The 25,939-nt window shown below is 34.7% G+C and overlaps 1 long non-coding RNA gene across 1 annotated transcript in view; it reads right to left on the reverse strand.

The window, feature by feature from the left end:
- LOC112644505 (uncharacterized) overlaps positions 1-25,939 on the reverse strand; it is a 210,650-nt gene that overhangs the window by 167,904 nt on the left and 16,807 nt on the right. The window lies entirely within an intron of this gene.

The following is a 25,939-nucleotide window of genomic DNA, read 5'->3' on the forward strand; positions in this document are numbered from 1 at the left end:
AAAGTAATCCACATTTTTCTAATTCATCTCCCCTGCAACTATTGGTAGAAGCTAGAGCCATTTCATTTGTACAATATATGAAACTTTTTTTAAACATGAATTCCCCTGCTCAGACCTAATAAATATGAACATTGACTCAAGTGCTCCAGTCTTTTCAAAACTAAATAATACTTCTCGTCTATATTAAAAGTTAACTGCAAACTTTCTCCAAAAGAAATTCTATACGAGGAAAATGAAGAAAGGAAAATCTCTGGTGAGTAGCAAAGGGTGGGAATACCGAGTGGTGAGATGTTTCTGAATTAGAAGTTATAATAAACCAGCCGCCTGATCTGGTATAGGGCTTTTCATGCTAAGGTTGGGTAGTGGAAAATGTTAAGGAGAAATTTTCCATTCATCTCACATACTTCACTGCTTAGAAATATGAACCACCTGTAACAGGAGCCCCGGGGGATTAACAAAAGTCGTGCAGATTACCCATTAATGGCTCAGACCCCCTCCTGTTTGAAATTCAGCCCCCTTTTTCCCCCCTCTGAACATTTCATGATCTCCTCCACTAATTATTTGGAATTCATTTGTAATCAATGCCTTATGTGCCTCTACTGAGGCATGCTTGTTCACTAACATTGCACTTTTGCTGTGTGATGGGAGCACCACAACAGAAATCCAAATAAAGAAAAGATAAACTTTTGGTTGAGTGTTGTTTGTTTTAGAAAAAGAGAGGAAATAAAAGTGTTTATTTGGGCTGGGCTGAATGGTCCAGTCATTGCATTTTCTCTGGTGATTCTTCATTTTGTACTTCACGTCAGACAAGAAATACATTTTTTAATTCTTGGAGAGAATCTAACTTATCATTGGACTGAGTGTACAAAGCTTTAAAAATAAATTGTTTAGAGATGCCATTCTCTTGTTTAGTCAACACACATACATATTTCGATCCGGAACTTCAGCAAAGTTATTGAGCATCGGCCTTTGGGTTATAGAACAATGTCATTATTTTCAGAGACCTACATCACTGGAGCGATGCTAAGAAATACCCAGTCTCTGTATCCATATGGTTCAGTGCATCAAATTTCTTTCAGGTTCAGGTAACGATTTTTATAAGACACATTTCAGTTCCCACTAATAAACAGTTAAAGATGATTATAGTTATAGCTATATCAGCCTCTAGACCAGTGGTTCTCAACTGGGGGCAATTTAGCCCCCCGGAAGATATTTGTCGATGACCAACGCATTTTTGCTTATCACAAATGGGAGAGCAGTGGTGGGGGAGCACTAGTGGGTATTGGCCAGGGAATCGGCTAAGCATCTCAGTGCACTGGAAAGCTCTCTAAAACAAAAAATCATCTGGCCTCAAATGTGAATAGTGCTGAGACTGAGAAGAGGTCTTCTCCACAAGAGTCACTTGTTTCCATTTCATCACTTGTGAAAAAGAAATTGTTACGAAAATTTCTTGTAAGCTATTCACACTACGTAAATGCATGTATATTTCTTTCTCTATGTTAAGAGTTATGAACTATAGATTACGTTGGAAATTCCTCAACATCTTTAAAGAAGCATGACTTTTGAGACATCAGAAACACAGAAAGCCATCTTATGGATACTGCAATGTCACTTTCAGAATGGACTGTAGTAGAATAGCTTACCTCCTACCTGGATGCAGGATAGTTTTTTAAAGTAACATTAAGGAAACACAATCAGTGGATGTGGCAGTTGGCATCCATCAAATCTTGGCTCAGATATACATGAGGTGAGGTACTGGAGGTATTATTGTCATATTTATTAAAATGAACAAGAATTAAGGTAGTAAGAGTATTTAGGGAAAGTAGCAATGAATCAGGAAAAAAAAAATCAGTGATGCAGCTGATCCAGGCATTAGTAGATGTCAGAAATGACAAGGGGCAGTGATATGATAATCATTATTCCACTTATGTACAGTATAATCATTATGTTTTTATAACCATTTATCTATGTTAGTGGCCATGTAAGTTTGCTTGCTTGCTTGTGTGTTTGTATCCCCAATCATTTACTATGATAAATAAAAAAGAGATTGATTTTATTATGGATCACTGTAATGGATTTTTCAGTTCCAGTCACTAGAGAAACAAGATGCTTTATTGTCTGACTCCCGAACAAACCACTCAATTTCAACTGATATTGCTCAAACTTGATCTTTGTAGTCTTCTGCACTTTCCCACAAAATTCCTTAATTACAGATCTTGGAACATATGTCGGTTTTGCCAACCAAACATGTCTTTCCCCTTTCCTTCGATAACACCAGGCCCTTTTTAGGGATGCCTTCCCCTACTCCTTGTGGCTCTGAGAGTCTGCCAATCACTGTGTCTAGCCTGTTGGCCAAAAGAATGGCCCAGCCATGGCCACTGTAATTGCCAAAGGTTAGATACCCTCCTCTAAGATTTCTTTCTTTTCTTTTTTGGTACAAACATGTAAAAAAAGCTATGTTTGACTTTCGGAAAGAGAGAAAAGAGAAGCACAAATACTCAGCATCATACCCTGTAATGGAAGCCCCTCTGTAATGGGACAAAATAAACCCCAAAAAGAATACATCTGAGTCAGCTTGGTAGCTTTTATCTTTTGGAGAAATTTCCCATTTCATATAATTTGTCAAATCTATGGTCATAAATTTGGCAATAATATTACCTTACTAACCTTTTAATGTTTGTAAGATCTGAAATGATGTGCATTCGCTGATTCCTGATGTTAGTACGTTGTTATCTTCTTTCTCTTTTCTCCATATTAGTTTGGACTGAGATGTATCAGCTTTACAGATCATCTCTAAGAACCACATTTTGTCTCATTAATTTTTATCGATTATTTTACTGTTCCTTAAATTTTACTTTATTGATCTCTATTATCTTTTTATTTCCTCCTTTATGTTAATTTGCATTGAATTTTCTCATTTTTCTAGTTTCTTCAGGAAGAAGCTAAAGTCATTGATTTTAATCATCCTTCATATCTAATACTAAGTTTAAAGCTATAAAGTTTTCTCCCAAATACTAATTTAGCTACATCTCACAATATTTTTTAAATTTTTCATTTAATTCAGAACGTTTTCTAATTTCTTTTGTAATATCTTCCTTGGCTTATGGGTTATTTACAAATGTGTTTAATTTACAAATATTTAGGGATTTGCCACATATTTTTGCTATTGATTTCTAATTTAATTCAGTGGTGGTTAGAGAATCCTCTGTTTGTATGACTTAAATCCTCTATCTCAGGGTCATGAGTTCAAGCCCCACACTGGTTGTGGAGCTTACTTAAAAAAAAAAAAAAAAAAAAAAAAGAATCCCTTCAGTTTTCCTTTTATCCCTAAAACAAATCAAATTTATTCTCCCATTAGCATTTTTTGCTCATTGGTCTTCTGGCTGTAAGACTCTTCTCCAGGAAGTGGATATAATTGGTTTCTTCTCACCACTGAAGTTTAAGCTCAAAGATCCACCTTCCCAGAGAGGTTTCCCTGACTCTAAAAATGGGAATCTCTGCTCCAGACAATTTTTTTTTTAATGTTCCAGACATTTTTTCCCTCCTTTAACCTATTTTATTTATTTATTTATTTTAAAACATATTTATGCTTGATTTTGAATAATGAAATATCTATTTGTGAAAACGTGTTCAAATTTTCCCCTAAAATCCTTCCAATGAAAGTAAAATTATTTTATGAACATAAATTCTTAAATGTAATAATATACTGAGCAGTGCTCACTTCGGCAGCTCATATACTAAAATAATATACTGAGTAATGTGTAGAAGCTTACCAAATAATTTGCTATAAAATTATGTTTAAGATTTTTGCATATTTACATATATTTAAGCCTTTTTATGTATAATAAAAGTAATTTTCTCTTTAACTCCTGGAATTATGGAACATGATTTTGTTAAGTGTAGAGATTTTTTTTTAGTTAGCTTAAATAAAAAATCACTTGAGAGATATTACCACTGATACTAATGCCTGTTAAGTTATACAACATTAGCTTTATAGATAAATTTGCATAAATTATTGAAGAAAGATTTTAAATATTCTCTTACAAGAAATAAAGCACCCTCACACCTTTGCCTATATTTCTATTCATACCCATCACTGTCACTCACAGGTATTTCCTCTAATTCATGTGCCAGAAATGATACATCTTAAACTGAAAAATACTGTCAGGATGTGTGAAAGTACATTCCTTCCTAATGTGGTTTTACTTTCATTTGTATTCCTAAGTTATTAGTATGAAATGTGCTTCTTTCTTTTTTTTAATTCCACACTATTTAGTTTTTACCTTTATTTCTAAGTTACTATATACATGCTAGGAAAATTCTTGCTTTTTCAGAAGAAAGACTTCTTACTTCAGTTAATTATGAAATCAAAAAATTATTTCATTGATTTAACCCAGATTTCCCCAGTCTTCTGTCAGCTAGGTTTGGAGGATGTAGTACTGAAAAATACAATAGAAGTCTCTGCCCCCATGGAATTCCTATTTAAGAGGGGAAATTTTTTTTTATAGAAAAGGTATCAATAAATCAAAGTAATTTTAACTAAATATATGAGAAGTGAATAACACACCAAAATAATAGAATTAGGAAGAGACAAATAAGATAGGTGAGAAGGAAAGAACTCTTCTCTGAAGAGAGAATATTTGAACTGAGCCCTTGATCTAAGATAGAACCAGATGTATAAGAATATGTTAGAAGAACTTTCTAGGAAGAAGTAAGCTTGGTGATATGTAAGGGTTGTCAGGAAAACCCAGTGTGGCCACAATATGAGAAATGGAAGGTAATGTAGCAAATACTTAAGGGATAATCAGATACCTAATTTTTTGAGGGCATATGGTCCATAACATGCATTTAAATTTTTTGCTAGTGCAATGGGAGGCCATTGGAGGGTATTGAAGGGGAGGAATAGCATAATCTGATTTAGGATGAAAAGAACTTTCTGGTTGTTTTGTAAAGAATTGACTATAAAGGGCAATAGTACAAACAGAGAGATCAGATAGGATACTATTATAGGATCCATGAAAGAGATGATGGTCAACAGAATATTGCAGAGATAAAAGGAAAGATTGAATTTTGGAAATAGATATTGGAGATGGGGTTGGCAGGACTTGCTCTTGATGGACTGGATGTAAGAACTAAAGCAAAGAAAAGGCTTAAGGACAGACTTAGAATTGTATTCGCTGGATCCTAGTTTGGAAGCCTGGTCCTGATACTTGCCAGCTGTGAGGTCTCTGATAAGTATATACCATTCTGAAACTTTGTTTCTTATCTTTAAAATCAGGATAATAACATCTGGAACTGATAGTATTCAAAAAGGTTAAGTTTTGTTCCATGTGTAGGAGAGAGCCTCAAACTCAATAGGTGTTTAATAAATATATTACTTTCAAGGACTTTAATAAACAGTTATTCAAAACACTAAAATTTATTAGGGAGTTTATTGTGACTTCTACAAGACATTCAGCAAAATCTCTTCTGAGATTTGGTGAAACAGTGAAAAACTCCTAAACCTGGTGATAGTTATTATACATAGTATTATCTGATTGATTGACAGTACCAAACAAGTATTGACGACTGGACTGCTGCCATCTGGAAGGAGATCTCTGTCTGCTAGCATGCCCATGTTTCCACCCTTGGCCAAGTAAGTTTTCAATATTTGGTTAATATTTGGATGAAGAAAGAGAAAACATGACTATCAATGTTTTAGATGATACAAGACAAGAGAGTTAATAGGAGAGATGTTGGAATCAGGAGTCAAAATATCCTCAACAGGCTGACAGCATGAGCCAGAAAAAACAAGGAGAAATTTAAGAGCTAAAAACATGAAGTTCTACATTTCTGAAAAAAAAAATTCACTTCATACTTACAGGATTAGCAGCAATTCATGTGAAAGGATTTGGCAGTTGGAGTTGACTGCAAGGTCAGAATGAACTTGCAGCATGACTTAGCTGTTAAAATAGTAGAGGCAACTTTAGGCTGCATTAATAGAAGTTGAGTGTCAAGGACAAGAGAAGGGATAGTTCTATTGTGTTCTGTTCTATCAAAGCCATCTGGAGCATGTCCATTTTTTGAGGACATGATTTATTCTTTTATTACTGAAGAGCTACAATGTGTCATGTAAGATTGAGATTGTAGGAATACAAAATTCTATCAAACAGAGATACTACTCTTAAGGATGTCACTGTGGAGTGGGAGGAAGCTGACATATATATAAATAACTAACATACAAGGGAGAAAGAGATAAATGCCTCAGTGAAGATAGCAATAAAAAATAATGCAGAATTTTGGGATAGATATTGGTCACTATCCCTTGTAGAAATAAAGGAAATTGGACTTCATTCTGTTGGCAGCAGGGCAGCCATTGGAAATGTTTGTATTGGGGAATGATGTAATCAAAGCTGTGTTTCAAGAAATAAAGAAAAGAGAAACAAACACCCAGCAATCTACACATTAGTCCATGTGATCCTCACTTTGTTGTGGCTATGAGATTTACCCACTTGAGGCAGAATCAGGTAAAACTGATGGAAATTGCAAGAAGACAGATTTTTATTTAACATTATAAACTTCTATCCATCATGTTGTTCAAGATGAAAGAACTGCTCTCAGCAAGTAACCAACCTTTTCACTGGAAGAGTTCAAGCAAAAATTGGATGGCGATGTCTTAGGCCCTGCATGAGTTGACGCAGGAATTGACCTTAGAATTTCTTTCCAGTCCTAGAGATCTTGGAGGCCTATGCTTTCATGGCATATCAATATGCTGATTACTTAACATGATGGGCAAAATCGTTTCTGTATTTTGTTAGCTTCATATCTGTTCTATTGTCCAAAAAATAGCACTATGAACATTTTAAATCTTGTTATTATTTTTCTGTGACAAGATGATATGGAGGAGTTTTTCTAACTGCTTTTGTCACATTGTTTTATTTAAATTCATTATTCATATATGTTTTGATCAGATCACATTGATTTTATTTTTAGTTGCAATAACATATCTTACCAAATTTAAAATGAGCTCCAGAATCTTCATCTTAAAACATAAATCTCAGAAGATAAAAATTATTAACTACAAGCATAAGTGCTTTGGGTCGATTAATACAACCAATGGGATTAATCTGTATCTAATATTCCTTGTATGTTAAATATACACATAGCAGTAGAAGTATAGAAATGGTGATTTGGCTTTCTATTGAGGACTTTAATTTCAAGGACAATGATGATACAGATATATATATATATTTTTTTAAGAATGTATTTATTTATTCATGAGAGACACAGAGAGAAGCAGAGACATTGGCAGAGGCAGTGGGAGAAGCAGACTCCCTGTGGGGACCCTGATGTGGGATTCAATCCAAGGACCTGGGAATCATCCCCTGAGCCAAAGGCAGACGCTCAACTACTGACCCACCCAGGCGTCCCAATGATGACATATATTAATAGGTTATATCACAAATTATTATTCTGATTTCTTAACATTTTTAACAAAACCATTTTTCCTTCAACTGTTAGTTTTATGTGCATTCTCAATATGGTTCATAAAATACCAAAGCATAGGCAGCAAAAACATGTGTCTACTACTTTTACACTAGAGAAAGTAAAAAAAAATCAATCACCATGCTGACACAGGCAAGGAAACATCCAGGAAACAACAGGAAAGGGGACCACAGCACAGGCTTATAGTGATAAATTACACTGTGGCCGGTGCATGTAACTAAATCAACATAGCCTGATTAATGGCTCCTCCACGTAACATTGCAGAATGAAAAGAAAACTTTGGAAGTTTTCATTAGGGAGTGCCTTTACTACACCCAGAGGCACAGTGGGAGGAAGAACATGTATGAGATTTTTTCTTTAAAAAAAGTTATTGGCTACACTGGATTTAATATTTATTAACAGAAAAAAATATATTTATTAACAGAAAACATACTCTAAAAAAATTAGACTTCTACTTACGATTTATTTATTAAAAAATTATCCAGTTTAACTAAAACTTGTATTGTTTTCTAGCATCATATAGTACCAGAAAATACAATTTCGCTAGAAAATAAAAAGTGTTACTAACAACTCTTGTGACATTTAAAGACATCTTCTATGGACAAATAAAAATTAAGATCAGACCAATTAGTTATTTTTTTAAAAAGGCAAACACAACTCTGAAATTGCAGTAATCTCCTATATATAGGAGTGACTTCAAGTTTGATTTTTTTTAATTTTATTTTTTCTAGTTTTTCAAAATTTGATATTTACCGGTGTCTAATTAGCCCTCTGTTTCAGCAGCAAGACTGCCAATCCCCACTGGTGGGAGATCCCACTGTTTCCTTGTTTTTTGACTTTGACCATTGTGGGGAGGTACCGGTCAGGTATTCTTTAGAGTCTCTCAATTGAGATTTTTGTCCATGGTTAGACCAAGATTAGGAGAAAGAACACAGGTAAAGTGCAGTTCTTACCATATCATATCAAGGGTAGATACTATCAACGTGACTTACCACCTTTGATGTGAACCTTAGTTATATAGCTGAGATAGTCTGTCAAGTTTTTCCACTGTCAAGTTAATTTTTTCTCCCTCTTTATATTGTTTTGAAAAGAAGTCACTATGTGCAGCCCACACTTAAAGAAGTGAGAAGTTATGTTTTGTTGTCCAAATCATCCTAAAATCTCATCACAAATTTCCTAGGAGGCTGCAGCAGCATAATGGTAGCATCTCAGTACTAGCCATCACCTTTGACACAGAGGTAACAACACGTCAGCCAGTGCTGTCATATTTGGGTAATTTCCCAGCTCCCACCCACATGGCTTCTAAGAACAGCTGTGACCTCAGGATCTGGACCCAAAGAGACATGAATGCATTGAATGAGTCCATAAAACAGAATAGATGCCAAAATCTTACAACTCATTAGTTATACTTTCTCAGCTTTAGTTCTTTCATTTTGCTGAGTTTGCTAAATTTCCCCCACTTTTAAATTAATTTTTGGTCACTCTCCCTCTTTCCAGCATTCTTTTCTTACTCCGCCTATTTCATAATTGTCCTCTTGCCAAATCTCCTCTTACATGTCACGTATAATGACTCAGCAAAAAATTTAATCTGATACACAAGCAGCATCACATTGATTGTGCCTTAGTCCCATATATTGCTAATCACACCCCCATGCCTCATAGTTTGAAGATGAGATATTAAATTCCCTTGAGCAAAGAGTGAAACAGCAACTGTTTCCATGGTGACACCATTTCATAATAATTTAGAAAATGCACACTTTAATTGATATAATACTAATAAAAAGAGAGATTCTAAAAGTTCTGATGATATCAAGCTTTCTTTCAAATATATGCATTGGACATATATTATCCCCATGTTCTGAACAGATGCTGAAAACAAAAAGAAATGGTTCCTGACATCAAGAAACTTGCATATTAGGAAGAAGCATAAGCTACTCACAAGCGATAATAGAGAATTATCACCAAAATATAGTTTCTCTGAATTTAGTCTGAAGTTCCAATCATTATTACAACCCCTTTTATAAAGGTTATATTAGTGGATTAATACCAATTATTAGAGAATTACAAATGAAATAATAATGCATCTTTTTTAAAGCCTGATACTCAATGAAATAAGGAATGTTGTTAGAGTGTTGTTCCATTATGAATTAAATTTGCTTATGTTCTGTGATTGTTTTTAATTAGGCCACTCATCTTTACTTGTGAGAGCTCTTTATCTATTTGGTTTACAGCTCTCTTAACTATCATAGATTTCAGATGTTTTCTGATGTTTACTTGTTTTTATATAACATTTTTTCTACTTGAAGGATTTTAATTTTACATGGCCAGACTTATTAATATTTTCCTATAGGATTCTTTTTTATTCTTTTAAGATATTTAATAAAATGTTAAGTAGAAAATATTCACGTTTAGCACTATATAAACAATATGGATCATAATTTTGTAAAAATAAAATAAGCAGAAAGATAAGATGGAAAGAAATTATACTTGCCCAATTTTCAAAACTTTCTTTAGTTACCATAGATTATTCTTATAATCAGAATGTTATAAATGTAACATGTTTTTAATGTACAAAAGTATCTCAAAGAGAAAAATGCCTGAACCCTCTAGTATCTATCATCATTTTCATATGGAGAGGCCAGTATCCTAGGAAACAGAGCTTGGTAGGTAAATTTAAAACAAATGACAGAAGAGAGCTGAGTTTTCCTCTTGAGACATATATCCCTTCTCTGCCAAGATTGGTAAGGCTGGCATGGTTTGGATGTAGGAGAAAGGATACTGTGAACAGCTGGGAAGTAAAAAGAACCAAGAAGAAAAAATGAAATGTTGAGAAAATGCCATATTGCTCCCTTTATTCATATCTGAATGAAGTCCTTCTGTTCAGTTAACTGAAATCTGTAAATAATTTTGGAAAGGCAATAGGGATTTGGAGATTATTCCCATTTTCCTTAACAGACATTAAATGCCTCTGAGTCTATAAAATGCAGCCATTTAGACCACAGGGATCAAAGAAAATGCGAGAGTTTTAAAGCAGTCATTCAACAAAAGATTGGAACTAGCAAAATGGGAAGAAAAGTATTGCCTGTCAGGAGAGAAAAAAAAAAAAAGATTCAAGAGAACTCTGACCAAGAACAGATTGTACCTAGGAGGCTTAGGAATTCTCTGCAGGAACAACTATGTGTACTAAGCATGTGACTCTATTCAGCCAGTGGGTCACCATGGCAGTGAAGAGTCTGGCAGTGGGACAGTCTGGCAGTGGGACAGTGCTTGGGCTCTGAAGCCAATCTCAGCATCTCCACTCATTTACTTACCGTGTGACTTTAAGCAAGTTGCTTAGCTTCTCCAAGCCACAATGTCCTTATTTGTAAGCCGTGGATAACACCAGTGTTAGCACACAGATGACTGGGAGGAGCGTGGGAGATGATGCCTGCTAGGAGTGCAGCTCAGCTCTTGCCCCACTGCCTAGACTAATGCCAGACTTGGTGGGTTTTGCATGAGTTATTGAACGAATGAATGGAAAGTACCCAACAATTAGCTAAGATAACCTACTATTTTAGGAAGGAAAGTAGCATGAAAATGTACAGACATTAAGTATTACATTTGCTAAAGGGAAGGAGTACTCTGCTCTGAGCAAGTGTGGTATGGGATGTTGCTGTAGAGCGAGGATTTGATGTGGCCCTTGAGGAATGGGATCCCTTTAAACAGATAAAGAACAAGAAAGGGAAGAGATTTTTAAAACTTGGGTGAGTAGAAGCATTTGGATGAGTCTACACAAATCATTTGTGCCTCAAGCAAATGAAAAGTGGCAAGAGATATAATGGAAAATGTAGGAAAGGTTCCGTGGAGCATAAGGATCTAACACAGAACTAATAATACTCTATCATTTAAAGTTAGGTGGTGGATTCATAAATGTATTATTATCATTATTATTATGCTTTATAACTTACATATATGGTATGTGTATTTATTTATATATATTAAATTTTTTTTTACAAATTTATTTATTTATTTGAGAGGGAGAAAGCGCATGCATGTGGGGGAGGGGGCAAAGGGAGAAGGAGAGAGAGAGTCTCAAGCAGACTGTGCTGAGCTCAGAGCCTGACCTGCAGCTTGATCTCACAACCCTCAGATCATGATCTGAGCCAAAACCAAGAGCTGGACGCTTAATCCACTGAGCCACCCAAGGGCCCCAATTTGTATATATTAAATATTAATAAGTGGTCAAGCGCAAGAGAGAAAGGATTGGCATGTCAAACTGCCAAGTGGAAGATGCTTAAATTTATGTTTAATGGAAAGAATTATTTTTTCATGTTTCTGAGATTGCTATCCCCTCTATTTCTCCGATAATATTTTTCAACTGTCCTTGTGGACTTTGAAAGTGGCAAACATTTATTTTCAAATAGGTTATTAATAAAGCTGAAAAAGAAGGGTATTGCTATATTTTTTACAATTTCCTTCATCTTGGAAATTCAAGATTCTTCCTTAACCAATTCCTTAGCATATTTCTGGACAGTACTGCTTTACTACATGATTGAGTGTAATACGTAGCTCACAATTAAAGTTTCAGAAAGTTCATTCAGTGCACAATAGCCTGTTCTGGTTTCCTGCTGTTTCACTGACATAATGCATTTTTGTTGAGGAATGATTTACAACCTGGCCTGTCTATCAGCATTTCCTTTTGACAATTTTAACATGTTAACTAATTAAAATGATATGATGCATAACATCTAATCTCAAAATAATTTTGCATAGAGTTTCTCCAGAAGAATTAGGAGTTTGCTTAAGATGGAATGGGGGCTCTCCTGGCCCCTGGGGGAGAGTCAGAAGATGGCCAACTTGTGTTGGTGGACAGCAGGACAGGGCATGGGGCGGGGGGGCAGGTAAAGGAAGTCAACAAGGTAGAGTTCATGCTGAGACCAGCAGTTTGAACAAAAGTGAAGAGAGAAACCTTTGAGTGGGCCTCAGGCCAGTATTTGGGGGAGGGAAAGGAAGAGCACTGAAGAGGCAGTTACAGGAAAGGCCAGAAAAATTTTAAACAAGAAACAGATTCACAATGAAGCAAAATGTGAACATTTTTGCCCTCACTAAGTGAAGGAAATTTGGATATGAGAGTTGACACAGATCCACCCTTCCCAAGTGCTGGCAAATCCACTCTAAATTGGTATCAGGGCCATTAATGCCTGGTCATTAAAATGTAACAATAACAATAATATCAATGAAAAAATACTAGCAATGGTTTTTTTTTTTTTTTTATTGAAAGGTTTCTGTGTGCCAAGACTGTACTAACTGAATTATATAAACTTCCTTCTCTTTCCAACCACCTGAATGGTGGGTATGGTTATACCTACTTGTAGGTGAGGAAAAGGAGACCCAGAAAAGTTAAGTAATTTGCCCAAATTCACAGAATTAGTGAAGCCTCCGGGAAGGTAGAAGCTGCCAGGGGTTTTGGAGTTTTCTGTGTATGTTTAGGGCACTCCCTACCACATTCTATACTTTTTACAAAGTTGTCTTCAAAATTTTGGCTCATACATCTCCTAAAGGAATTCCGAAAACACTTCTACCCCTGGAACATTCATAAGCCAACAAAATTTCAAAGTTTAAGTAGTTATAAATGCAGTGATTTTAAAATTAGACATTTTAAAATAAAACTCCTTCATCACTTTTATTTATCCAGTATAACATATATGGTAGTCTTTTAATACCAATCATTATTCATTTTAAAAATACATGAACAGGGGCATCTGGGTGGCTCAGTCAGTTAAGCTGACTCTTGATTTTGGATCTGCTTGTCATCTGAGGGTCATGGGATCAAGCCCTGTGTTAGGCTCCACTCAGCGTGGTGTCAGGTTGAGATTCTCTGCCTCTCCCTCTCCCTCTGCCCTTCCTTCCCCCGGCTCCTGCACACATGCACACTTTCTCTCTCTCTCTCTCTCTGAAATAAATAAGTAAATAAATAAGTAAATAAGTAAATAAATAAATAAAATACATGAGCAAATTGATTTAAGTTACTGTTTGACTTCTTCTCTTTTCTCCATGAACTTGTATTTCCTTTGTATTACCCCTACAAAATTATGTCCCATTTTGATATCTTATTATCCTTAAAATCACCCTAACGTACTTTGCTATAACAAAGATATTTAAATATATTTGAATGCTTTCTATTTAACTTTCTGCTGCTTCAGGATCTAAGCATTAAAAGCTTTCTTCAAATATTATTTGTATATAATTGACCAAAACCATATCAATAGAATCCAAATATTGATAGTTTTTATAATAAGAGTGTATTTTGAGGAACACATTGTTTGGTAATGTGCACAGAGCATTTTTCCAACTGGTTGAGGCATGCACTCATGAATAAATAATATTTCTTGGTGCTAGAAAGAGTAGGACTCCGTGATACTAGCAAAGAAGAAAAAGTATTCAGCCACTTAAGGGTGGGCTTATCAAAGTGTTAGTCATTGTTACTGAGTCTTACATGGCACACATTGTATTAAATTAATCAAAATGTAATATGAATAAACCAAAAAAGTGGTGAGGAGTGACAGCAGGCAGAGGAATTTTGTCCATGTTAAGAAAAATGATAAAGAAGTAGTTTCACCCATAAGCAGGGAAAAATATTGAAGAAAATACAGAATATTATTTTATGTTACAAATTTTAACTTTTATAAATAATTAATTTAACTGGTTTTGCTTTTACTTATAGATTTAACACCAATTCAACAAAATTAAAGTTGAGACCTTTTAACTCCTCTTCCATGAAAAATATATAATGGAAACAGAATGGTGCCCTGGTAAAGAACACTAACAGACACTGATATTTTTGAACTGTCTTTTGGTCACCATAAAGTTGCTTTTTTTTTTTTTTTTTTAACTCTCTGGGACAATCTTCCATGGCAACATTAGAGATTAGGGTGCCTTTCTTTTTAAAGTGGAAGAATGGTAGATGTGAAAGGTGGAAAGTAGAACCTATATGATACCCTGACTAGAAACTGAGTACCTAAAATTCTCTATGCCAGTAAATCCCCAGGAAAGTCTTTGGAGACCCCAGGAATACTCATGCCCATGTCGGGAAGCTGCTGACATATGATATTAAACATGTTTGAAAAAAAAGAGTAGAATGAGCACCAAGTTTAGAATCAGTCACACATCAGCTTGAATCCTACTGTGGCTGCTCACAACTATGCAACCTTAAGCACATTAAATTGTGAGTCTTAAGTTTCTAATGGTAAAAATGAAAATTATAATTCTGAACACCTGGGATTGTTGAGAGGATAAATGAGACAGTGTATGTTAATCCCATAATTTGGTGCCTGCAAAAATGCACTCAAGATATATTTATTCTTAATAAGTTCCTTCACTCCCTAACTAGTAGAGATAATAGCATTTATTGCACAGGATCTGTTGAGGATTTTAAGAAGATCATTTCCAGTTTTTTCTTCTTTCTAGAGTGTCAGAATTTTTTTTATTAAGAAGTTTGAATATATAATTGAATAAATATTTAGTAAGTGTTATTACTTAGCAAATACTGTTCTAGGTGTTTGAGCTACAAAACTAAGAAAAGACACAGTTCCTAGACTCAAGTAGTTCACAATTTGGCCACAGAAATGAATACACCTAACTAATTACTATATTTAGCCTATTTTACTGACTTCTGAGAGAACAATTTCAGTAGGAATATGAGAAAAGATATTAAATTCTAATGGTGTGAGATATAAATGAGAAATAAAAATGTGGAGACAGAGTTTAGGTATTACTTTATCAAGGTATTTAAAATAAAATAGAAGAGAATGATAAGGTGGTTGAGCAGAAGGCAGAGCAAAGAAATGTGAGGTGTTAGTACATTCATAGATTTAGCAAGAAGTACTAGTGTAGAAAATCTACACTTCAGAGGCAAAAGGGAAGGTGAATGATGTGTGGGTCTCAGGGGTGGCTGGAAACAGTGGCATTAAACCAGAGTTGGAAGATAGGAAGGAGGTAAGGACGGAGAAATGTGAAAAGTAAATTTTGGTTATCAGTACTGGATTCCTGATACAAACACAGAGCTGATAGCCATCTTTCAATGAAGAAGCATCCTGCTTCTATAGCATCCTTAGGCCAGATGATGCATCTACAACAAGTCCACTCACAGTGCTCTCTGAATTTGAAAGTAAAACTTTAATGATTAACATAAACAAATGATGAAAACAAGAAAATAATCAAAATAAGAAAATTCTCAAAGAACTTTTTAAAGATTTTATTTATTTATTGGGAGAGAGAGAGAGAGCGAGAGAGAAAGAGGACAAGCAGGGGGAGCAGCAGGCAGAGGCAAGAGGAAGAAGGAGGCTCTTCGTTGAGCAGGGAGCCCAATGTGAGGCTCTATCCCAGGACCCTGGGATCACTACCCAAGCTGAAGGCAGATGCTCAAGGACTGAGCCACCCAGGAACCCCTCAAAGAACTTTTTATATTGATTTTATTTAGACTTTTCCTACCAAACGCAATCCACAAACCAGGGTCAAAGGTTACAATTCTTGGGATCCCTCTAGGGGTACTTCTTTACAGACTATATTCCTCACTCATAATTCCTTATGTTTTCTTATCCAAACAGGGCTAGGATATGTGATCCCTAAATCTTAACCCTTGTCTTCATGATTTTCTAAAAGCATATAAAGGTGAACTTGTTTGGGGTAGGGATAGGAGTTCTAATGAAAAAGAAAAGCCTGGTGTTTTTTTTCTTCTTCTTCTTTTAAAAAAACATTATGTGCTTTATTATTCACTTATTCTGTCTTTAATGTGATAGATTTTAAGAAAGTTGCTGATACATTATGCATGAGAAATGGAAGGATTGAGGGTATGTGGCAATTTTATAGATCCCTGTAGGAAAAAAAAAAAAAGTTTAAATTATGTGTTTGTAGGCTTAGAATTTTACCAGATGTTCAGACATTATTTTGTTCTTTCTTTATGGGAAATTCTTTTAAACATCTACCAAAAGTAATCCTTGCCTAGCTGTTCATTTTAAATAAAACATATATGCCTGAATCTGGAATAAAAGTTAAATGGGAATTAAATGTATTTCTAAGTCAAGCTGAATACTTTTCAAGTAACAACATACCATTTAACAATAATAACCAAAATAACCTCTGTGTAGATAGATGGTGATGTCTGGATCTCAAGAAAAATGGAGATAACCTTGTCACTGAATTCTCACTCTTGATGTTATGCATTAGCTAAGTATGTAAAGGTAAGTTAAGTGGTGGGAAATGATTTAGATTTAGTCGTAAAACAATAGTTTGATATTAATTGCTGATTACTCTGTAACATGCATTGAACTAAATATTTAATATAAATCAGATTATTTAATCTTCCCAACCACCCTGTTATGATCTCTGTTTTACGTATGGGGAAATGGGTTCTTAGAAAATAAAAGTGACTTGTGTACAGTCAAAAGCTAGTAAGTGGAAGAACTAAATTTTGGCCCTCTGTGGTCCAAACTCCATCACTCTAAACATTATTTTTTAAAATGTCTAGGAGTAAAGAATTATAGTTCATATACAGAACTCATCCATGGTATGCACCAAAAAGCAATAATAATGATTTTTGCAACAACAACAACAACAACATGAATGTAGCAGCAACCACTTGATGAACTCATAGTACCTATTACATGGCTTGTGTTGTGTAAGAACTCAGTAAAAAACATTCTCACTGTGAACCATAAAAACACTTTAGGTTATATTCTGTGGCCGAATGGATTAAAACCAGCCAGTTCACAAAAAGTAGCCTCAGATTTGATGTAACCTTATTAGGTCTCAGTAAATAAAGAGGTCAGGAGGAGATTGTTTCCATATGAGCAAAGAGGATTTGTTCCCTAGAGTATGATGTTAATACCTTTCCTAGGAGTCTATAGGGTTTTTTCACAAATTTTCAAAAACTTTGAGGGGGAGAAATGAATTAAATGGTAAAAGATTACTCAAAAATCTCCAACTTTATGTTTACTTTTACATAAACCCCTTGATTCACACATTCTTTGCAAAAGTACCTAATATTTCCCAAAAGCAGGTCATTGCCTAGGGTTCCAGTGACCTGAATTGGACAATTAGTTGCAAATTTTAGAGATCAGAAAACTAACATTCTGTATTAAAAGTAGAGATGGTGTTCAATCCCCAAACTGACTGTTCATCTACTATACCAATTCCAGCCTGTGAGGCACTCAGGAGTCATGTAGAGAAGGGACTCTCTGGGTAAGATAAAAAGACAAGTAGGGGCACCTGGGTGGTTCAGTGGTTGAGCATCTGCCTTCCTCTCAGGGCGTGATCCTGGGGTCCTGGGATGGAGTCCTGCATTGGGCTCCCCGCAGGGAGCCCACTTCTCCCCCTGCCTATGTCTTTGCCTCTCCCTGTCTCTCATGAATAAATAAATAAAATCTTTTAAAAACACACACACACACACAAGTAAACAAGGAAAACCAGAACAGTGACAATGCAGTTTTAAAAAGTGTATATATATATATACACTTTTAATGTATATATATATATATCACATTTAAAGACTTGCAAAAACGTGTAAAAGAGCTAGTGCTCACCAAGCATGGTAAGATGAAAGAAATGAGACAAGTGAGATATGGAGGACTTGTCCTGAAGTGCTTATCATATACAGTTGCGATTTTGTCCAGGGGCAATGGGAAGCCATTGAGAGATTTCAAAGCAAATGAGTAGCATTATTAAATTTACATGTTACAAAGACAACTCTAAAAGCAAGAAGGATGTCCCATGGCATGTTGAGAGGAAGAGAATCATAGCACACGTTCCAGGTTACAGATATCCCTTTCCCCCCTCAAATTATCTGAAATGTGTTCTATCGTATTTACAAAACTGATTATTAAATAGTTTTTCTTCCTATTCTTTTGCACTGAAAAAGTGGTCATCATAAATTATTCAAGATTGAAATAACAAGTATGAATGCTTTTTGTCCACCATTTCATGACTGACATTATCTTGTACTGAATTCTTGTACAACATAAGCCGTGTAATAGAGACTATCAGTTCATTAGGGGGTTGCTGCTTCCATTCTCAATGCTCTGCCTAAAGACATGGAAGAAAGATGTTATCACTGGGGAATCATACTGGAGGATGGGAAAAGGAGGGCATTAGGTGATATGTCCTGCTGCTTACTCTACCATGTAGGGATTAGAAAAAAGAGAAACTAAAGGTAGGAGTTCTGTAAGGAGTTCATTGAAGAAATTCAGGTGAGAAATAATGAGGTCCTGAACCAAGGCAGAAGAGGAAATGGAGACAAAGTATTGGTGAAAAGTTAAGAAGTTATATACATGGGGTTCTTAGATGTCTTATTTGTGTGTCAAGGACAATATACAGTAGAGGAGAAACAACAGGTTTATGGGAGTAGAGGGTTCAAGGAGCAATGAGAAATGACCTTTAAACAGTATATTTTCAAGTACCCTGTGCACTGTTGTGGGAAATGTAAAATGATACAGCCACTGTGGTAAACAGTATGGTGGTTCCTCAAAAAAATTAAAAACAGAATTAGCATATAATCTAGCAGTTCTACTTCTGAGTTTATATCCAAAAGAACTGAAAGCAGGGTCATGAAGATATATTTGTTTATCTGTGTTCGTAGCAGCATTATTCACAATAACTAAAACATAGAAACAATGCCAAGTGTCCATTGACAGAATGGATAAGCAAAATGTGATATATACACACAATGGAATATACGTCAGCCTTAGAAAGAAAGGAAATGGAAATAAGCCAGTTACAAAAAGACAAATATTGTATGATTCCACTCATGTGAGTTACCTAAAATTGTCAAAATTAAGAAGACAAAGTAGGATGGTGGTCGTTAGGGAAAATCATAGTTATAAAATATCTGTATGTCAAGAGTATGATAAACTAGTAAAAAAAAAACAAATTAAGAAAAGATTTCCAACAAATATTGCAGACCAAGTTAAAGGTCCTCCACAAATATTTAGATGTAAGACTATGGGACATACGTGGCCATAATAAATTAAGACAAACTGGATGTTATAGCACATCTCCCCTGTTGAGAGAGACAGAGACAGAGAGAAAGACAGAGACAGAGGGAAAGACAGACAGAGACAGAGAGGCAGACAGAAATAGCAGTAGCTATAGCTGGGAAAAGCATTACAAATTTAAAAATAAAACACTTATATACAAAACTCTTAACACCTTTCTGGAGGTTAAGATAAATGAGACTTCTATGTGCCAAATGAATGGTACTTGTATTTTGTTTTAATATATTACAATAAGCATAAGCAAAAGAAAAATCTATTCTTAATGGCACTTTCAATATGTCACATACTTTTTTAAGGGTTTTACATATATTAACTCATTTAATCTTCATGACCACCTTCTAGGGCAGGTCATGTGGTTATCCCATTTACAGAGAAGTTTAATAACTTACCCTAAATCCTCAGCTGGGACCTGGCTGAGCCAGAACTAGAATCCAAGAAGTCTGGCTCTAGCCCCATGGCCTTAGCCAGTAGGCTGTACTGACTCTTTTAATGATTAAATTCATAACATAGGCTATTACTCTGTTCTCGTGAAATTATTAATCTGTTTTGTCATTCTACAACATGAAAATACATTTTAAAACAATTTGTCAAACATTTTTTATTTTGCTTTTTTTGAAAAAAACAAAAACAAAAACAAAAACAAAAAAAACAAAAAAAAACAAAACCAAAACCATGGCATTTTGCCCTGGGGAAAGTACATGCTTAAAGCCCACCCACTCTGAGGAGATTATGTCCATATTATATCCACAGAGTCTATTTATTTTGTTCTTTTAAAAGATTTTTTACTTCTATAACTTCCTAAATCATGCTTCATATGAAGATAAATTATTATAGTCTAGAATTGTTTTAAAGAATGCTTTAAAAGCCATAAAAATATTTTCCATTTCTTGACCATTTTAATATGGTATGAGTTTAAATTATTTCACTAATACACAGAGCTTAATCAACATAAGGCTAAAACCTTATAATCTGAGGTTTTTGTGGTGACATTTTCACTTCTTATGGTATGTCATAAAGAATTACTTCAGTAAGAATGAATGACTATCATTCATTTATTATTTTTAGCTATAATGAGATAAGTACTTTGTTTTTTTATGTACTTCTTTTAGATAAAGAAAGAGAGAATGCATGCATGCATGCGGGAGGACATGGAGAGGGAGAGAGAGAATCCCAAGCAGATTCACCACTGAGCACAAAACCTGAGGTGGGGCTTAATCCCACAACCCATGGGATCATGACCTGAGCCAAAATCACCAGTCTGTCTAACCGGATGAGTCACTCAGGCACAGGCACCCTCCCCCCCTTTTTTTTCAAATATTTATTTTTTGAAATAGATACTTTAAAAGAGATTTCATTTGTAGGAAAATATAAAATACATAAGGTATTTACCAACAGGTAGCTAAGTATACTTGTGGGAGAGAAATGACTAATCTTTGCATAAATTTATAAAGTTGATTTAGAAGAAATCTTTGCCTGTCCCTCTTAAGAGATTTTTTTTTTGTAAGACAACTGTGTTGTCATGAATTGTTGAAATAATGTTAAGAAAAGTGTTCAAAGAGATAAAAATTCAGTGCAGAAAAAGACAAAATACCCAAAATAGATTCAACTGAAAGAATAGGATATTTTGATGCAATCTACTGAAATGTGATTTCTCATGGATAATAATCATTGGTTATTCAAGTGTGTAATCTCAGCATGTAGGAGAGCACCTGTCAATGCTCTAGAGAGGTTCATTCATCCTTCCATTAACATTTACTTATTTGTGTGCTTATTGGAAGGTTGTGTTAACACTAAGGAAAAAAATAGATGGTATAAGCTGGGAGAAAAGGATGCTGAGGTGATTCAAGATAGAGCCTCAATTTAGAGGGAGAGGAAAATGATTCTGTTTCCTACTCTGAAAGAAAACAACTGTAAGTCTCTGGTTTGGGGCTGTTGTAATTTGAATTACCATTGAATAATTAAAGTATATTTATTGACCCACTATTCCTATTCATGACATTAAAATCCTATAACTGCTTACATAATAAAGTATTCACATACATTGAAAATATCATGTACTATATATCTTTTCTCTATTACATTGTTACCTAAATATTCTATGCCTTGGTCTACTCTCTAAACTTTCTTCGCAAATACATAATTCATTTTTCTCCCCATATTTTTATCAGTAGGCATTCTTTCTCCTTTCTTTCCCTGTTGCCTAGGCTTGCTCACAGCATGGCAATACAAAAGTGTTCCAACAGAATCTATAAAGAAGCCTTATCAGACTTTATGACATGACCATCAAGTCACATAGTGTCACTCCAACCATAGTCACAGACCTACCCAGATCCAAGGGGCAATAATGTAGACCCCTCCTCCCCAATCTTGATGAGAAGAATATCAATATCTCTCCATGAGAAGGTCTTGTGTGATAGTATATAACACAACATCACAGTATAATACAACATAATGTAATAACACATCTCATCATAATATAATGCATTATAATATGATATAATATATGATACATAATACAACATGTGGCCATTTGGAGAAAATATAACTTGCCACAGTATACTCTCTAGCCACAGTTTACATCCCTCCCATATGGAAAAAATAATCATCCTTTCTCCCAAGACCTGGGAACATCATCTCATTACAAGCTCAAGATCCAGGACCTTGTCAAGTAAACCAGGCTGAAGTATGAATGATGCTCAGATACAGTTCCTCAGGCACAGCGCCCTGAGTACACTTCCACTCAACTAATGATTTTTGAAATAAAGAGAAAAATTATCTATCCTACCTCATATCTGACATGACATGGTAAGATAGGCATAAGGTAATCATTATGCACACTTCCACTCAACTAAAAGTGTGAGTCTCGCAGGAATCAATGGTCCACAGCATTTCTGAAATTTAGCCTGCACATATTGCCAGTTCCTTGACTGGAGCTCAATTCTCCTGTCTCGGAGTTATTTACTGTGGCTCTTGGTTTTGCCATCAAGACTTTTGTATTTTCCCTTTCTTTTCCATTAAATTTAGCCCATATATTCGGTAGAATAGGATTTTTGGTCTATTTCCTGTCCATGGAAGTTAAGGAACCCAAAGCTCTCCTTCCCTTTTGGACTCTCCTTATTCCTTTCAGTCTAAGGTTTACAATTCTTTTTAAAACGCCGGGACACCTGCACCCCGATGTTTATAGCAGCAATGGCCAAGATAGCCAAACGGTGGAAGGAGCCTCGGTGTCCAACGAAAGATGAATGGATAAAGAAGATGTGGTTTATGTATACAATGGAATATTACCCAGCTATTAGAAATGACAAATACCCACCATTTGCTTCGACATGGATGGAACTGGAGGGTATTATGCTGAGTGAAGTAAGTCAGTCGGAGAAGGACAAACATTATATGTTCTCATTCATTTGGGGAATATAAATAATAGTGAAAGGGAATATAAGGGAAGGGAGAAGAAATGTGTGGGAAATATCAGAAAGGGAGACAGAACGTAAAGACTCCTAACTCTGGGAAACGAACTAGGGGTGGTGGAAGGGGAGGAGGGCGGGGGGTGGGAGTGAATGGGTGACGGGCACTGGGGGTTATTCTGTATGTTAGTAAATTGAACACCAATAAAAAATAAATTAAAAAAAAATAAAAGCCTTCATAGGTTTTTTTGAGTCACTTTGTAATGGACTCCATTGTAATCCACTCACAGTCTCTTTGAAATAAATTATCTCTTTCAGGGATCTCTGTGAGCCTGCAGAACAACATCTCTAACACTCTCAAGAAGCTCTTGATGAAAAAAAAAAAAAAAAAAAAGAAGCCCTTGATGTTTACCAGAGAGAGTGTGCAAGGTGTTTCCTTAAGACACTTACAGGACCTTGTGCTGATTGGAAAGGATGTGTGAGACAGTATCTCAAATCATGGGGTCTTCACAAGGGCTTTGTCTTTACAACATGTTTTCTCTTTGGTGCTTTGAATTCGATCTTTGATAGAAGCCCATTTATTTTGGAATCATTCATTATCTGAAGATGCTGAGAAAAAGCAATTAGTTTTATTTTTTTTAATTTAGAAGACTTGGCACCTTTATATTAAATTTTTTGTTTCTTATACTCTCTCTCCATCTAGCTTTTTATTATGGGCAGCAAGGAGTCAGATGAGACTTTTAATATTCCCCTATTACTATTATATTCTTGTTTATAATGTTAATTTCCTTTGTCTCCTTTGATTAAATAAGACTTAGAAAAATGATTCCTTTTTTTTTTTGCTATTTCATTAATCTTTTTGAAAGCACATATTGGTTAATGAGCAAACCTAACTTTTCTGATTTTCTAATTTATTAATAAATATTTACTTATTTATTAATAACCATTTTACTCTTCATTTACTATTATATATACTTAATTGTTATTTTTCTAGTTGATTAAACCTTTACCTTTGAGCATTTAGGGTCATAACATTTCAATTAAGAACCATTTTGGCCACATTCATTATTAGTATTTTTAAATAGTTTGTAAATAGTGTTTTTAATTTTTAAATTGCCAATGGCAATTTTGAACTTTTATTTTTTATCTTTCTATTTGAGTATAGTTGGCATACAATGTTACATTAGTTTCAGTGACCAACTTAGTTATTTAACAGGTTTATACATTGTGCTATGTTCGCCAAAAGTGTAGCTACCATCTGTCACCTAATATCACTATTAAAATATCATTGACTGTATTCCTTAGGTTGTGCCTTTCATTCCTGTGACTTATTCATTCCATAACTAAAGACCTGTATCTCCCTCCCAGTTGTATTTGTTTTGCCCAAGACCCTACTCCCATCACTTCTGGCAACCATCAGTTTGTTCTCTATATTTACAGGTCTGATTCTGTTTTTTGTTTATTCATTTTTTAGATTCCACTTAGTGAGTGAAATCATATAGTATTTGTCTTTCTCAGTCTCTCATTTCACTTAGCACAATACCATCTACCTTCCATGTTGTTCTCAAATAGCAGAATCTCATCCTTTTTATGGCTGTGTAATCTTCCACTGTGTATATACGTATGCATATCACATTTTCTTTACCCATTCATGTATTCATGGACATTTAGGTTGCTTCTATATCTTGGTTACTGTAAAGAAATGCTACAATTAATATAGGGGTGTGTATATCTTTTCAAATTAGTGTTTTCATTTTCTTTGGGAAAATGCTCAGTAATGAAAGTATTAAATTATACACTATTTCTATTTTTAATTTTTTGAGGAACCTCTATACTGTTCTCCACAGTGGCTGTACCAATTTACATTCCCTCCAACAGTGCATGAGGATTCCCTTTTCTCCACATCCTTGTCAACACTTGTTATTTCTTGTCATTTTTATTTTAGCTATTCTAACTGGTGTAAGATGATACATCATTGTGGTTTTGATTTGCATTTCCCTGATGGTGAGTGATGTTGAGCATCTTTTCATGTGTCTGTTGGCCATCTCAGTGTTTTCTTTGGAAAAATATCTATTCAAGTCCTCTACTCATCTTGTAATTGGATTGTTTGTTTTTTTAGTGTTGAGTTATATAAGTTCTTTATATATTTTGGTATTAACCCCTTATCAGATGTATCATTTGCAAATATCTTCTCCTATTCAGTAGGTTTTCTTTTTGCTTTATTGATGGTTTTCTTTGATGTGAAAAAGCTTTTTATTATGATATAGTCCCAACAGTTTATTTTTGCTTTCATTTCCCTTGTTCTAGGAACCATATCTAGAACAATGTTGCTATAGCTGATGTCAGAAAAATCAGTCTGTGCTGTCTTCTAGGAGATTTTTATGGTTTTAGGTCTCATGTTTAGGTCTTTAATCCACTTTGAGTTTATTTTTGTGTATGGTGTTAGAAAGTAGTTCAGTTTCCTAAGTGTCCAACACCAAACAAATGGATTTCCCTTACCTTAGGGGCCATATCTAGAAAAACATTGCTACTTTTATTTATTATTTTTATATTACATTGTTGTCAGAGAATGTGATCTGTATAAAATCTTTTTCTCCTTAGAACTTCTTAAATTATCTTTTTAGTCTAATACTTTTAAAAACTATTCCATGTGTCTTTGAAAAAAACTGTATTTACTCTTTATTGTATATATTTATATACATTAGGTATATTACATCAAGCTTCTTAAATGTACTATATAATATGTTTTAGTTTTTTTGTTTATTATTTAGTGTATTTACTGTGTCTTTATTGGATATTTTTCTTTTTTTAAGGGGGCTCCATGACCAGCACAAAGCCCAACATGGGGCTTGAACTCACAATGCTGAGCTGAAATCAAGAGTCAGATGTTTAACTAACTGAGCCACCCAAATGCCCCCTTTATTGAATATTTTTAAACCCAATCTAAGATTTTTTTCCAAAAGGAGAATTATGTCTCCAAACTTGTCCCCTACTACCCTCCCTCTGACACAAATATATTAATTT

Source organism: Canis lupus, chromosome 1, assembly GCF_003254725.2.
Source record: "Canis lupus dingo isolate Sandy chromosome 1, ASM325472v2, whole genome shotgun sequence".
Classification (NCBI taxonomy): Eukaryota; Metazoa; Chordata; class Mammalia; order Carnivora; family Canidae; genus Canis; species Canis lupus.